Here is a 15,724-nt window from a genome sequence, read left to right as displayed (position 1 = left end):
ATGGACATTTGCATTTGCTTTCCAGAAGCTTCCTGAGTGAGGACCACTCAGGAAGAAGCTCTGATTTTTTACTTTTCTATTATGTTATCTTTTTCAGATAAGAAAATAAGCATAAGCAGTGCCTGCTTCTGAAGAAAGAGTGATACAAGCACTAGCATTTATACTGTCTTACTATTACTGTATTATTTTTCCCATTTCCTAAAATTGTGTTAGAGCTTTTATAAAGAGATACACAAATGGAAAGCTCTTGCCCAGATTTCATACAACAGTATGAAAAAAAACAGTGAGGGTTGGCAGGTGGGAAGTCAAGCTATTGGCTTACAGCAATCACACCATGCAATTTTGAAGGGGTCTCAAATGCTCTTGCTTCCTCATATTTTGTTTAGATGTTTTCATTTTCCAGGAGCATGCTCTAGTCATCACTACCCCTTTTGTCCCTTTACCACACTTGTTGTTTTACATCATATGGAAATTTGCTTGGCTTCATCACTCCATGTGATAGGGATGGTTTGGCTGAAATTCAAATGAAAGTGAGTTTATTTAAAACCTGATTTTCTTTCATAGCACAGAGTTTTTTGAGAAGGTGAGCAAGAGCAAGTCCTTTGCTCATATGCGGAGCCAACTGTGAGCCCCAGCAAGTCTGGAGATGCCTCAGGAAGGGGCTGCTTTTTACCAACATCTTGCTCCAAACAGAGAAGAAAGAAGCTCAAAGGAAGTGTTTTCTTGTTGAGAAAGCTATAAAACAACAAATAAAGGATTAGAGAGATGTTGAAAATGAAGGTATTAACATGGGAATGAACAGACAATCAGTGTAGATGGAGGAAACTGGTGGGCTTACCAAAGATGGTATCATTTGCATAACACATCAGTTTACAATATACTGATAATAAACATGGAAATAAATGTCTGTGGCAAACCTCATATTTGCTTAAACCCTAGCTCATTAAATAGTCAATATCAAATTACTAGCTGTTAACCTAGGTAATGTTAGTGTGGGAGGGGTTACAGTTAGAAAAATGCTTGGCTTTCTCCTGACAAATCCAATACCAGCACACCAACTAACAATTTCTTTACTTCACTACTAATTTTGGTTTTAAGCCTCAAGGCCATAATTTCTTTAGTAGAGTGTTGTGATAAACCCACCTCTGATTTTGAATATATAACCTTGTATATGGCTATATCATTTGTAATTTATAATATTAATCTTTTTAACGCTGAAGATAAATTAATAAATACCATTACTGGCATGAAAAAGGTGAATGACAAGAGCTGAAATATATTGGTTGTGGCCACTTCATCATCTGATGTCAAAGTGAAAAGCACTGTGCTTTTCTCCATAACGTCATCCTATTCCACTTTTGTCCTTATATATATTATGTCTGCCTTTTTTTTTTTTTGGCTTGTGATATGCATTCAATTAAGTAATAGCACTCCAGATGTGGTAAGTGCTCTGCTCTAGTTTTACACCACAGTGCAATGTGCCATGTATTAGCAAACTAGACAATGATCTGATTTATTGTGTGTATCACTCTAAATGTGAAAACACTGCTCATAAATTGTATTTTTTGTACATATCACTCAGTCTTTCACTGCTATTACCTGACTTTAAAAACTGTAGCAATTACATAGTGAAAACAACTTGAAAGTTCATGGCATCCTGCAGGAGACAATGCATTGTAATGCATATCCTCTATTCTCTGCAGGATTCAGCAGATTACAAATCTGTCAGGGTAGAGTCTGCAGGGAAACTGTACTTTTCAACTGTCTCTGCTGTATATAATCCACATTGTATGATGCAATATGATATAAAGTTGTCAGATGAGCCTAAAGTTCTTCTCGGTTTACTTAAAATTATATGTGCAAAGACAAGGAGACTAAAAGCTTGTAGAGCTTGTACGTTTCTGGAGCTGAAATCATATTGGCAACGTGAAGCATCATAAATTTTAAACCATCAGCTGTCATGGCTGATTTTATGCAGGTGCTGAACAATAAGCATTTGTGCTAAAATAACACCATGCTATATATCAGCTTGGGTAAGTGTTGGTCCACACTTTTATCTAGTCATAGTAAACAGAAATAAACATACAACATTGTGAACACTCACAAGTAGATACATTATTAAATAACTATAAATACTCAAAAATAAAACCTTAATAATGCTGACTTTAATAAATCAATAAAGAAATTCATATATCCTGGACAGATGGTATTGTCCTACAACACTTATTCAGAAAGTACACTGACACAACAACATCTTCAAATTTTAGCAAATGCTCATCTTGAGAGAATCATCAGCTCCAGCTATAACTCAGATTCTGCTCCTTTCCCGGCTTCTGTCCACAATCCCTAGCTTAAGGGTTTTTAAAGTAGGATCATCTCTCACCCTGCTTGGAAACCACTCAGACAAACAGTAAAGCCCACAGAGCCGTGACCATTACCTTTGGTATCAGGAGAAGAAATGAGCAGCAAAGGGCAGGCCAGGGATAGTAATTTTTGGATCCTGCTGCAGCCAGAATAGCGGTGTCTGTCCAAGCCTTTACACAAAATTTTGAGAGTTAACTAGTTGCCTGAGGAGGGGTGGGGTTGCTGAACCTATCCCAAGTAATTCATTCAGAGGACAACAGTTTCAATTCAAACAAATACTCCATGAATTGTTCCCACTGCATGAATAAAATGCTGTGCAGAAATACCCTAGTTCACTTTTTTGGACCTATATGGGGTATTTGACACCACAGTGGTACATGGCTCTTTGTAGGACTCATTAGCTCAACAGCACCATTCTGGTTTGGACTGATGCTCCTCGTAGAAATGCAGGCAGCTCCGTGCAACCCCACACAGCTGCCCTCACCCCTACACCTCTGAAGATGGGTCAGCTGCAGCCCAAGGCCGTCACAGAGAAGAGATGCCCAAAAGGAAACATTTCATGCTCACATTGTTAGTTAGTGTCAATAAATAAATAAATAAAATTAAACTCTGAAATATGGGATCCAGATGATTAAGCAGATCATTAGGTGCAACTCGCTTGTCTACATGTGATCAGATCTGAAGAGACAGGTATGTGTAGCACACACAGCATTGTAAGAGTGGGTTGGTTTTAGTGGAATTAACATCTGCTGCCCTTTGAATAATAAGAGACAGGCAAAAATGAAGGTTAAAGTGGGTATTTTAGTAAAATAAGGGTATGCTCTTTAAAAATGTATTCTTATCTAATGGCAACCATGCTCCAATTCAGAGGCTCTTCAGATTCTTTTTAACAAGACTGAATAACATAACAGACCTGCTCTTTTATGTATTTATAGCCTGACAGACGTAAAACTTTTAATTTGAATGACTTCACATTTGGGTCATTATTTGAGGTTTAGAGGTGCAGGGGCCAAAAGGTGACAACTTCCGTTGCACTGCTATTACCCACTGCCCATGCTGAGAAAGTGGCTCCAGAAATGAAAACCTTGGGGCCGCACCTCGTACCTGTCCCTCCGTGGGCTGGGACCCCCGCCTGAACCCTGAGCTTATCCCATGACTACCACATGAGATTTAGCAGGGCAACACTACAACCTGAGAAACATTGCTTATGTCAAAAGAAATCCTCTAGCTCTCTTGCACCCTCTCCATTCAAATATTTACCAGTGAGTTCAGTGCTTGTCAAAATTACTGGGTTTGCAGCCCTTTTATACCCAGGTCTGGCACCTTCATCCTGGCTGCAGGTCTGGCAGCGGACAGAAGTTCCTACAACCCATCCCATGCTCTTTGGTCAGGTGTTAGTGTTTATTGGGCTGATCCAGAACAAACGTTTATATTCACTGAGCACTTCTGCACTGTTTTAGATCAAAGAGTTATAAACTCACCCACAATTTAAGACGTAACCTCTGATTTCACGGAAGGCAAGGTTTATTTAGTTACTCTTGTAATGGGACCAAGGTTTCGTCTTAATAGTTAAGCCAGCACCATTAGTTAACAGTTGACAGCCATAACAACAAAAAAGGACGATGAGTAAGGCTATTTGGGTGACTTTTTACCCTGATTTAGCTCTGGGAATGGGTTTGGAGCCATCAGAAGATTAGTCACCATCTGCAGATCCCCTTCCAGAGGCAGCTGTGCTGGTGGTGTGGGTTACTGATCCCAGCCCCACCTCTATGTCCCTCTGTACCTGCTACGCCTGTCTGCTGGCAAAATAGCTTGTCTAACTGCTTCTGAGTCAGAATGAACCAAGTTAGCAGGTATTTATTATTTCCACTTCTTAAGGTGATTTGGCTCATTTTGGCAGAGGTGGTTTTGGAAGCAATTAAACCAGCAGCTTGGCAGCAGGCCTGTGAGAGAGGCAGACTTGGCAAAGGGAGCACTGCAAGGGGCTGCCTGGGGGCAAGGACATCTGCAGCTGCCAGGTGGACCTGGGATGGGTGTACAAACACCTCCTCACCACATCAGCCTCACTAGGGGAGCACAGCTTGTACTAACTACTTTGCTAGCTACTCAGAGCTGGAAGATCAGTGGTAGCAAAACAAAAAAGGTTAACGTGGTATTTGTCTAACCCTGGCAAGGCAAAAACAGTTCTACAGTAAAGACCTTACAATACATAGCATCAAGGAGCATAATAAGTGTTACATTTGTAGGTTTATTCTTCTAACATGCAAGCACAGGGGCTCTTGTATGTGTCTGCAAGCCGAGTAGTTAGCATAAAAAGATTATGTCCTATTTGTACAACAAGAAATGGGCCATTCATTACTTTCCTATGGCATTACAATTGCCAGCCCTAATTGTCTGTCACTTTTGGGGTAGTAAATTACTGCTTCTTTAGCAAAGCTTCAGTTCCACTGGCCCTAGCAGCTCCCTTTTAAGCTTTCAACGGTGTATATCCTAAATCATATAATAAAAGTTACGTGGTAACAATGGCATTACATGGCTAGAAGTTTTATAAGAATTCATTTTCTAGAAAGGTCTAAAATTCAGTCATGAAAGTGAGCAGCAACAAACAGCTCCCATAAAGAATAGAGGAGGCCTGGCTGACCTATTGAAAGTCTCTGCTGTTATACTCCAGGTAACACCTATGAAGCTTCAGCAGCTAGAAAAAATGCATTTGCTTTTGCCAGAGAATTTAACAAGGTAATCTACTCCCCAGTGACATGAAATTTAAACTTAAATTGTGAGGGATCCAGGCTCAATACTTCAATAGTGGCAAAACCTTTGACTTCAGCTCAAGCTGAAGAAAAGCCAACAATCAGAAAGCAACTGGATGTGGATCCCAACTCTCTTCTCCTGCAGGCATAGTTGGAATGCCAGAAAAGGTTTCAACCACTAGGGCAGGAAAATTTAGAGCATCTTTTCAGAACTTCTAACAGGGCAAGACACATCACTGGTTTAAAACAAAGGAAAACCAACTCATAAGACAGTCATGGTTGGTTGTACAAGAAGGGAACATGACAATCCAGAAGGCCTCTCTCAGCCCAATTTTTATCTGTGCAGCCATTTTTATCTGTGCCATGTATCTCAGCCATTTTTATCTGTGCAGGCTTACTTACCTTGAGTCTGTGAGTAGATTGCAAAAGCAAGTGCATACAGCTTTCCAACATGAAGGCCAACGGGTTTGATTCTGCTCCATTGAAAGCCACCAGCAGATTTTCACAGACTTGAAGAGAAGTAAGATAGCCCTAGGTTACTAAATCAAACAACCATTGAAATACTTGCAGAAGACCAAAAAAAAAGTTCATTTTTTCAAGAAAGCAACTAAAATAGACATAGAAATAGACAGAAAATTACCAGTAGCTTTGTTAAGACTTGTTTCTTTGTTCAAATATGGATGCATCAGTGTCTAGCAACATTTTCAAAAGCATGTAAGTGATTCAGGATCTTAAGATCATTACGTGCTTTTGACAAACTTTTTAATCTAAATCAGTTCACAAAAAAATCTGTGAAAGTTTAAATGGATGGATGGACAGATGGCCGAATGGGTTCCTTTTCTGTATTACTTGCCTGCAGCTTCTCCCTCTGTTAGCTGCCTTTTTTACTCTCACTTTTTTTGGAATTAAAAAAAAAAAAAAAAAAAAAAAAAAAAGCAGTACTCGGACATGCAGCCCATTTCAAAGCTCCAGTGAGTAGCAAGGAAATACTTTAGAGATCAGGTGAAATGAATTCAAGATGAGTGAAAATGGTCTTTGGTTCTGCTCTGCTACCTTTTACTAAAGAATCACTGCAGAGACGTGAATCATCTCCATCCACACCGTGCTTCGTTTCTTGCAGGCATTTTTCACAGATCCCTCCCGCTTCTTCTCTTTCCTGGTGTCAGACACTATGATTTTCCATTGGTCACTGTGGCACTAAGGGTTTTACTACCATTAGAACAAGTGTAAGAGAAAGGCAGCCTGATGCAAAATTATAATAACAACAACAACAATAATAATGATATGTACTTTGTAACGGGAAGTAACAATTAGGTAATGAAGTCAGGGAAAAAATGGGAAAGCCCAGCTTCTACTCACTTGGATTACAGAAAGAAAAAAATCCTTCAACCAACAAAATCTCTGCTTATGGTAAACTGAGAATACAATTACATTCAGGCAACTGGGCTCTTTGTCTTCGCAGGGAGAAATCTCCTTCTCAGACAGAACAAACAACAAAATAGAAAATAAGGTAAAAACAATATTTTATGAAACCACTAATAATAAAACATAATTGTACAAGACACTAATAGAAACTGTTTTTCAGAGAAGACAAATATCAACATGATAAAATACTGTTTTTATAAAGAACATGAAACTTCAGCTCACCTCTCCTAGTTACCACCTTAAAATAAATAAAAATCATGTCTTGAATATAACAACTGTGATTCCATTTAGAAAATCTAAATTACAGTTTTTCACAGAATTTCAGGAACCTATGAGTGCTCTCTGCATTCTCAAATTTAATTCCTTACTTTGGGGACAGTAACCAATTTCTGTATTTATGATAAAATAGATGGCAGACAATATGAGGAAGGTATTTAAGAAATATGCATATTTTGAAGTTATGTATTTTACCTAAAAAGGAATTTTGTCTTCTTCATTAATGTATAGTAGCACAGATGATACCTTATATATTAAAATTAATATATTTAAATATTAAATTTTTACTGTAATAGTATGCTGAGAAAATCATTTACCATTAACTGTTAAAGCCAGTTTCCAATCTATTGATTTTACAGTACAGATCAAAAAAGAATCAAAATCAAATTTAAAGATACCCCTTTTTCTTTTCTACACTCTGTAGTTAACCTAAACACTTTTAGAAATGCCTCTGAAGTCTTTTAGACTCTCCAAAGAGAATTCAGCCAAACAAGGGCCTGACTGAGAGCATCAGGTAAAACTGGCAAAAAAGAAAAGCATGCCATTATTTCTGAGACTTCTTTATTTTTAATTTTGTTGGACAACAATACTTGGTTTAGGGATGATATTGGGTTCTGTTCCAACAAACAATCACAGCATGCGACTTTCTGATACTGTTTAACGTGTTTTTATAATGTTTCAAGCAAGCATTAGATGAAAAAGGATGGTGTTGAAGTGTTATTAGTAAAGTGGGTAATATTTTCAGGGCAATTAATTATTGTTGTGAACTATTTTACGTGTGTTTTCTGAAAGATATTCTCTATACTATCATCCACAAAATTACTCCAAGTAAAGAAACGTTAGACACATGAAAAACAAAAAAGTTTTCATAGAGGTTTTATCACCCATGCTTTGGACTTTTTGATAAGTATGAATGACCCAAGGATTTAGTTTATTCCATCCATAACTTAGGTGAGGACAATCTTTCATTGTGTAATTCCAAGGGATCTCTAAAAGAAAATTTGCACTGGAAGTCAATTGCTAAACTGTTAGACTGATCCTTGACATACTTTGTGCAGAGGCATGACTTAAGACTTAGGATCAGCTAAGAAAATTTCCAAAGACATTTTTGAAGCAGCCTCTGTTTCTGAGCATGAGAGCTTTTCTTTTTTTCTTTCTTTCTTCCTTTTTTTTTTTTTTTTTTTAAATCAACATGGACATAGACATGTGAGATATGATATGCCTGATGCTCACAGCACCAAAGAGCAGTTCCAGGCATGTCCCTTTTCCTACCAGACACGTGGCCAGAGGTTCCCACACACCACAGCCAAGATCTCTCTTGGGTCTGTGACATCTCTCCTGGTAGAAAGCTGTGCTGTTCCTCTCAATAACTCACTCTTCTCTTCTCAGGACTACAGGAACTACCGTTGAAGGCCAGCACTCTGGGTTCTGCTGTGGAGACAGATCTGAGCCTTTTGTTCAGCCATTGAGTCTATTGTTCCTATTTTAGGTAATTTTCAAATTATTTCCTAACAGGAAAAGCAGAAGATGGAGACTACAACACATGACACGTGTATATCCACTTTCAGTCCCCAGGACCCCCTTTGCAAATGAGATCTTGTACTTTATAGAGCTTTGTTTTCCCAGTAGTAAACTATTTAAATGAATAACCACATTTAAGCTACTCCTGGGGAAGAGCCAATTTAAGAAAAGCCATCCAGGAATTCACTGCAAATGAGATGCTGGCTCTCCAAAGACTCTGTTCCTTACCATCACAATGACAGGCCTGGGAATGGCTTCTAAGAGAGAATACCAGAAAGCTGGGAATTTGTCCATTATAACTTAAAATTAAGATGGTTTGATTGACATCGACAAAAAGGGGAGTCCCACCCCCTCACCCCCCAAAAATAAAAAATAAACACATAAATATCCTTCACAGCAAATAAAAACCAGTGACTCTGTTTTAACTACTGATAACAGTGAAATAGTTAAAAAATTATATTTTAGAGTCTTTCCTTAGAAAATGGAACTACATTATTAGGATTCAATTCTTTGGAGCAATTACCTATAAGAGATTCCTATGGACTTCTGTATTGAATATCAAGCTTCTTTCCTTTTTTTTTTTTTTTTTTCATTTTCATCATAACAGTTGTTTTAATACTCTTATTATCATTATGTATTTATATCGCAGTTGATGTCAGTGATAAAGCTGCTATTGGTTCAGTACGTGGAGTACTGGAATGTCAGCTTTAAGATACGATTTGCTTCCACTATAGCATTTATTCATGGCTGATTTCCAGACATTGAAGCTTATACTGCATGACAAAAATGAAGCCTAGCATTCACAAAAAAAAATCAAAAAAGTACTAACCAGTTTTGTCGCGATCTGTCCATTCAGCTTCTCACCTGTTTGAATTGCTACAATGCAGAGGAAACTGCTGCTTAACAGAATCCAAAAAGTAGTTCCAAGTAGTAACTTGTTTTGGGGTTTGGATTTTGTTGTTGTTTTGTTTGTTTGTTTTTTATCTTGGGAGAACAAATGTAATTATTGTGGTGCACTATTTAGAATCAATCAATCCATATCGATGCACAGAAAAGTCTATCTCAGTGGTCACATGATAGACTTACACTTGCAAAATCCATCTTCAATGGGTTTAGCGTATAAAATGAACTGATGCATAAGTATCTTTTAGGGACTTGGGGAAAATACTCTGTTAAGTGCTGGTTTTTATCATAATCTCTTTAGGTCTTCTCCATTCAGTTCAGCTTCCTTTTGCTAACTGCATACAAGTGTACATTATGCAAGAAATGAAAACACTATCTACTGCAGTGGTGAGATGCCTTAAATTAGTCCAATGGCTTAACTTTCTGGTAAGGTTGTTCTAAATTCAAAAGCCAGCCACAATATGTTTATTTTTGATGGATTCAGTAGTCATTACCACTGCATTCATCAATTGGAGGCATGTCAAGGGCACTGAAGTATATTAATTGCAACAGGTTAAATCAGCAGTCATCTATAGAATTATTCCTTTTCATTTTTGTTCTTGAACTAGTTGGCCTTGATACCTTTGATTAAATCACTTGAATGGTATTTTATTGGTATTTTTAATTTATGCCACTATTCTGCTAACATCCATCCATAAATGATCAGGGTTAATTTCCATCAGTGGACATTTGAGAAAAATTCATTTATTCTTTACTGTTTGCTCTTCAACAAGTGAAGGTGCTTCTACATCATTTTGCTAACCCTGGAATTTTGCCAGCCTCGCTAGAATTTTCAACACCATTCACATGATGAAGAGTTGGGTGTAGTGATTAAATGTATGCCTAACTGGCTACAATCTGTGCAGGAGATCCATTGTGTTAAAAAAAAAAAAAAAGCGTCTTTTGTTTCTGCACTTTCAAGTTGTTGATTACAGCTCTCTTATCCACCAATCTGTAACCCCACTTGGTACAAACAGAATCTCAAATACTAGAGCTTCTACTTTGCATGGGAGCTCTATATAACATTTTACTTCCCTGAGCGACCACTGACCTTCTGACCCTATTGCCAGGAAGAAATATTAATTATAGCACCAAGGTAGAGGTCAAATCTTAAATAGTACCATAAACAGTTTTACACAAATCAAAGCCTTCGCCTCCATCTTTTTGAACCTATTGAAAGTGTTAAGTAACACGTTTTCAGAACATATTTTCCATTTGATTGTGGTGGAAATTTGGGAAAGTTGCTCTACCATTGCATATAATTTGGTCTTTGATAGAACATATTTTTATATCTAGAGTAGAGTGCATGTCTGTTGGTTATACCATGATAATTAGCTAAGGATTCACCAGACTGGCCACAGTCAAGAGGCAAGAGCCATCTTATAATTTAAAAAACTTTTTGATGTTACCATTTGACTGACCTTTCTTGTGTTCTTAATGTCACCCAAGTCAGTGAACTGAAGAGTAAAGTTCAGCTAAATCCAAAACTGTTCTAAGAGCACTATACATGCACTTCCCTCAACTTGGTTTTCTTGCTGTCGAGCATGACGAATTACTAGAGCACTCTGAAGTTTAGCGATGCAAAGCAGTCACTTGGATTCGCTTCCAAATACAAATGAACCACATTCTTCTCTAGATCTTGATAACACTTTTATGAAATTATTAAATGATTTTCCTTCTGGTTTCTCTGAAATAAAGGTGAAACCAATTCAGAAATACAGTTTAGTGCACTATGCTGAAGTCATTCAGCCTCTCCTGCCAATTACCAAGAAGAAAGCTTATATTAAGAACTCCTATGTTAGTTTTATTATAATGACAGCTTATTCTTTGTCAGATATGGTAATTGCAGGTACAGCTCTGCAGATAGATACAGACTACTAGAAACAACCCTTGTACATGCAACTTCCTGGCCCCATACAAACCAGCACGATACAGAAAATGTCAGGCTAACAGTCAGTACCACATTATACTAAGACCAGAAAATCTTGTGTAGAAACCTTCCCTTTTTCAGTGGTAGTTTCTTCTAAAATATCATTTCCAAGAATAAAACCAACATGATTGAGCAAGGCTAGAGAAATTAAATACTCAGTTACTATTTTATCAGGACATGACAGCCAGATACTGATTTAAACTACACAAAACCCTAGAACTGAATTCTCACTCAAAATTCTCACACAAAAATATTTTTACTGACAATTCTTCTGATTCAGACATTTTAAGAGTTCAACAGTCTGAAAACTGCTTCATTTCAAAAGACATGCTCTAAGACGTGATACCTGAAAAAACATGATCAAACATTCTGGCTATCCGACAGGAATCTGTTCTTTTGTCAGTTCAGAGAACTGTATGTAAGTCCAGACTAAAGTTTCAATCACCAAAGCTGCAGAAGGCTTTATACAAAGCTTGTAGGCCATGTTTTCCAAAAGCGGTCATCCACTAGGACTTTCTTCGCATGTTTCTTTCACTACGGGACCTTTAAGTCGTATATCCTGCCAGATATACAGGTGTGTTAAACTTTCACTGGTACAGCAATGCCAAGGGAATGAACACTGCAACTATACTTTCATTCAAGGTGATAGAATGATAGACTAATTCGAGTTGGAAGGGACCTCAGGGGTCTCTCAGTCCAATCTGCTGCTCAAAGCAGGGTTAGCTATAAGATCATGCTAGGTTCTTCCAGTGCTGAATATCTCCAGACAGAGACTCTGTCTCTAGCAGTCTCTCTGGACAACTTGTTCCAGTGCTGAACTGTCCTCATGGTGAAAAACATTTTGTCTTACTCCCAGTCATATACTACTTTTTTTTTAACACATGCCCATTTGCTGCAGGTGAGTGGGATAAACAAGTTCTCATCATGAAGTTAACAAAAATAAATTTATTGAACTGAATCAATGATTAAGCAGAGATGGCAGTCAAGCACTCTGTTATAGTTAAACATCAGTCAAACCCTCTACTACTTACTACATGATAATAATTAAGCTAGCTCAATGTATATAAAATGTCACTTAAGCTCAATATAAAGAAATGCTGCATGCAAATAGAAATGTGACTTACCTTGCTGTGAACATCAGATACTGGGTAAGGGATCTCTCAACCTGCAGATTTAACCTTGAGAGGTGTCCCTGCTCAAGGGGAGATCGCTGCAGTGCAGCCCAATGCCATACAGGAGAGCTCAAAGGGCGCTGGTGGCTGCAAGTATTTACAGCATAAAGTTGTTGACTTCTAGTCAAATCTCCTTTTATAGTCATGCAGAAAGTGCTGTTTTTCTCTCTTTCTCTTATCACTACTGTCCCAAATATACCAGTTCTGCACAGCGACTCATGTCCTTAGGCAATACAGTTTACAATATCTGTGTCTCCAATCAGGCCTGATTACCAGCAATGCCTGAAGCAGACTACTGCTAGCACGAAATGGGGAGTATGTGGTGCATGCATGTGTGCATCCATCACACCACTGTATGTCATGCTCCTGCCATGCACCATGATGAAGAACTTGGTTCCTACTTCTTGAAATCTCAAAGATATTGGAAGGCTGCTATCAGGTATCCTCAAGCCTTTCCTTTCTCTGGGCTACACAAGTCCACTTCCCTCATCCTGTCCTTACAGGACAAGCACACCTGTCCCCTAGCTCCCTAACTACGTGGGTGCTGTGTTAAACTAAATCTATTTCATCCTTATTTTCCTGTTCTGGGGGCACAAAAGCTGAATACAATATTCTAGATGTGATCTAATGAGTGGCAAGTAAAGAAAGTTAATCACTTGTGTCTATCCTAAAGGCTATGGCCCTGTTAATACAGACCAGGATGCCACTGACCTTATTTGTTAGCTTGTGGCCCACCAAGACCCTCAGGTCTCTTTTACCGGAGCTGTTCCCCAGCCAGCAGTCCGCAGCCTGTGCTGTTTCAAGGGGTTCTTCCTTTCCAGGTACAGGGCTTCACAGTTGTCCTCATTGAACTTCAAAAGGTTCTTGTCAGTAAGGTCAATGAAAGATTTACAAAAATTATAACTGGTGAATACCAAGCTGGTACCAACCCAATCCCAACAGGACAGAAGATAAATGTATTTTCTATTTTCCTTTCTTTCTGGTTAAGTCCTTTCTAATTTTATCTGTTCTTACAGTTCTCACAATCAATTTAAATTATAATTTCTTAATTTTGCAAAATAAATTAAAAAAATTAGAATCAAGCAGCTATTTTCCAAAAAATACTATATTTAAAATAAAATCAATTCCTTATATGTAAACTTGTTACCATCTTTTGTGAACTTATGCAAAGATTCCTTGTATAAGGAGGGAAAAATGAGTGGGACCCAACTAATAATACACAAAGAAAAGCAACACTAAAAATGTCACCGTTCTTATAATGAAGTAATTTAAATAATTCCAGTAAGGAAAACAAATATTCAGAAACTTTATTTTCAATTCTACTGTAGCTGTTTAAAAAAAAAGGCTAGGCTGAAACAAGAGACAACCAAACTATTGCTAAAAATTTCCATCAGAAATTTGTATTTTCAAGAGTTTGTGGCTTTAGTAAAACCATTTCATTTATATTTCTGCTTCAGGCTATGTTTATTTGCCCATACTTGGGTATCTGGTCTTGAATTTGAGTTCTTCTGAGGGGCTGGGGAAGACGGAACAAGGGTAGTTCAGTCAAAAGCATTAGTCAGGTATTTTGTTACAGTTAAGGAACTTCTTTTATACAGCAGTTACAATACAGTGAAATAGGAATAATCCTATTTTACATGAAATAATCTTATTACTTCTTCTCTTTTGTCCTCTAACCCAGGACAACTATAAGTAAAAAAAAAATCTTATGCATAAAATTGTAACCGTTTTAAGAAGAGTCAGTAAGATGTTCTGTCTCCAACATAATCTTCTGACAGAGCACTTCCTTATGGTATCAAAGAGGTTTGCATACCCTCAGGAAGAGAAATAGGAGCTCATATGTCAGTCTAGGTGAGAAGTGACTGATAGCATACTAGACAGAAAAGATACAGCTATTCCTCTCTCCTGTTTGAAAGATGGCATCCATCACCTTCTGAAAGCTTCTACATTACCTGCACTTTCAGGAGAGAATTCAAGACTCAGAATTTCAAACATCTATTTTGGCCTTAGTTTCCCCAGTACTCACAGTTCTGGGCCAGTATGGGACATCTCAAGTCCAGGTCAGAAAGCAGCGACCTTGACTCTGCATCCTCATTGCTAACCCCAGACATCCAGGAGAAGCTATGTGATGGAAGAGATGCACAGAAGTCACTAAGTTTTAGTAGCATCGCATTTGACCCAAATACCAAGTTGTAAATACCTCAAATTGGATAAAAAATAGCAAAAAACTTCCAATCACAAAAACGTATCTCTATTCCCCTTTATAAAAAGGTAATAACACCAACTTCTCACATGTGAAAATGAATACATTCTTGTTTGAAAGACTCATGAAATACAACAGTGATAAACACCGCTGAAGAGACCCAATGAAGTTAGTAATTCCTTCTCCTTAACAAGACTTGGCTAGCCAGCAGTGAGAGAGGCCTGGAAATACATACCAACTAAAACAGGGAGAAAAATGAGTTCTGAATAGCTACTTTCCTTCAGGACTGGTGCTGCTCACTGACTGGGAAAGCGCCCCATGGAAAAAAAAATGACCATGGCTGTGTAATTAAACACTCTTATCAGGATGGATATGCACACAGGAACTGAGTTAAAATTGCACAGGCAACCTTAATTATGATTTTTCCTGACTTTGCAATCTTAATCATGTTCTTTTAATCTAGCTCTGTATTTGTAATTTTAATGTCATTTGGCAGTGGCACTATGAAAAAACAGTCACCAAGCTTCAATAATGAACTTGACCTCAGCAGAAAAGAGAAACATAAAGCAACATATTTAGGACTTTTTTTTTTTTTTTTTGCTTTTCATAGCTATATGCCTAAATGAAGTAACACTGACTACAAAAAATAATACACATTATTTATAATAAAGAAACCATTTTTTAAAAACAGCAGCACCTACATGACTTTCTCAGTGCGTTGTTTCTTTTCAAAATACCCTTCCGTCACTTATCTATTCTACATAGATATGTTTCTGGTCTGCTAATTCATTCATTTTCAGTTCTGCATTATAGACATAGACATTTTGATTAAAAAAAAAACCATAAAATTAAAAAAAAATAGTGAAATAAAAACATGCTGTTCTTATGAGCCCTCAGAGGGCTTATTTCCCAAACCTGACTTAAATTATTTGCCAAGTACAGCTGCTCTTTCAGTACAGCATAATCTGAATCCTGATTGAAAGTCCCACCTACGTGTTAGAGAATAGAGGCTTTCGTGCAATTCCTATCCTGATGCTAACGATGTTAATGGACATTTCTGAAACACACCTGACTGAATTCAGTCATCAAGAGTATCAGCGAGGGGTAGTAACCACACTCCCTCATATGCAGTGATAGCTGA

The 15,724-nt window shown here is 37.7% G+C and overlaps 1 protein-coding gene across 1 annotated transcript in view; it reads right to left on the bottom strand.

Moving 5' to 3' along the window:
• Window positions 1–8,100: 8,100 nt before the first annotated feature.
• The window catches only part of EIPR1 (EARP complex and GARP complex interacting protein 1), a 128,986-nt gene continuing 121,362 nt past the window's right edge, over window positions 8,101–15,724 (bottom strand). The window contains exons 13-16 of the transcript XR_007707966.1: window positions 14,407–14,501; window positions 13,092–13,243; window positions 12,333–12,467; window positions 8,101–10,965 (exon numbers count right to left, since the gene is read on the bottom strand). The gene's annotated coding sequence lies outside the window, so the exon portion shown is untranslated. The remainder of the gene's footprint in view (window positions 10,966–12,332; window positions 12,468–13,091; window positions 13,244–14,406; window positions 14,502–15,724) is intronic.

Source organism: Cygnus atratus, chromosome 3, assembly GCF_013377495.2.
Source record: "Cygnus atratus isolate AKBS03 ecotype Queensland, Australia chromosome 3, CAtr_DNAZoo_HiC_assembly, whole genome shotgun sequence".
In the NCBI taxonomy this organism is placed as follows: domain Eukaryota; kingdom Metazoa; phylum Chordata; class Aves; order Anseriformes; family Anatidae; genus Cygnus; species Cygnus atratus.
Note: the sequence above shows the minus strand (reverse complement) of the source record. Positions and strands in the feature narration are given on the sequence as shown.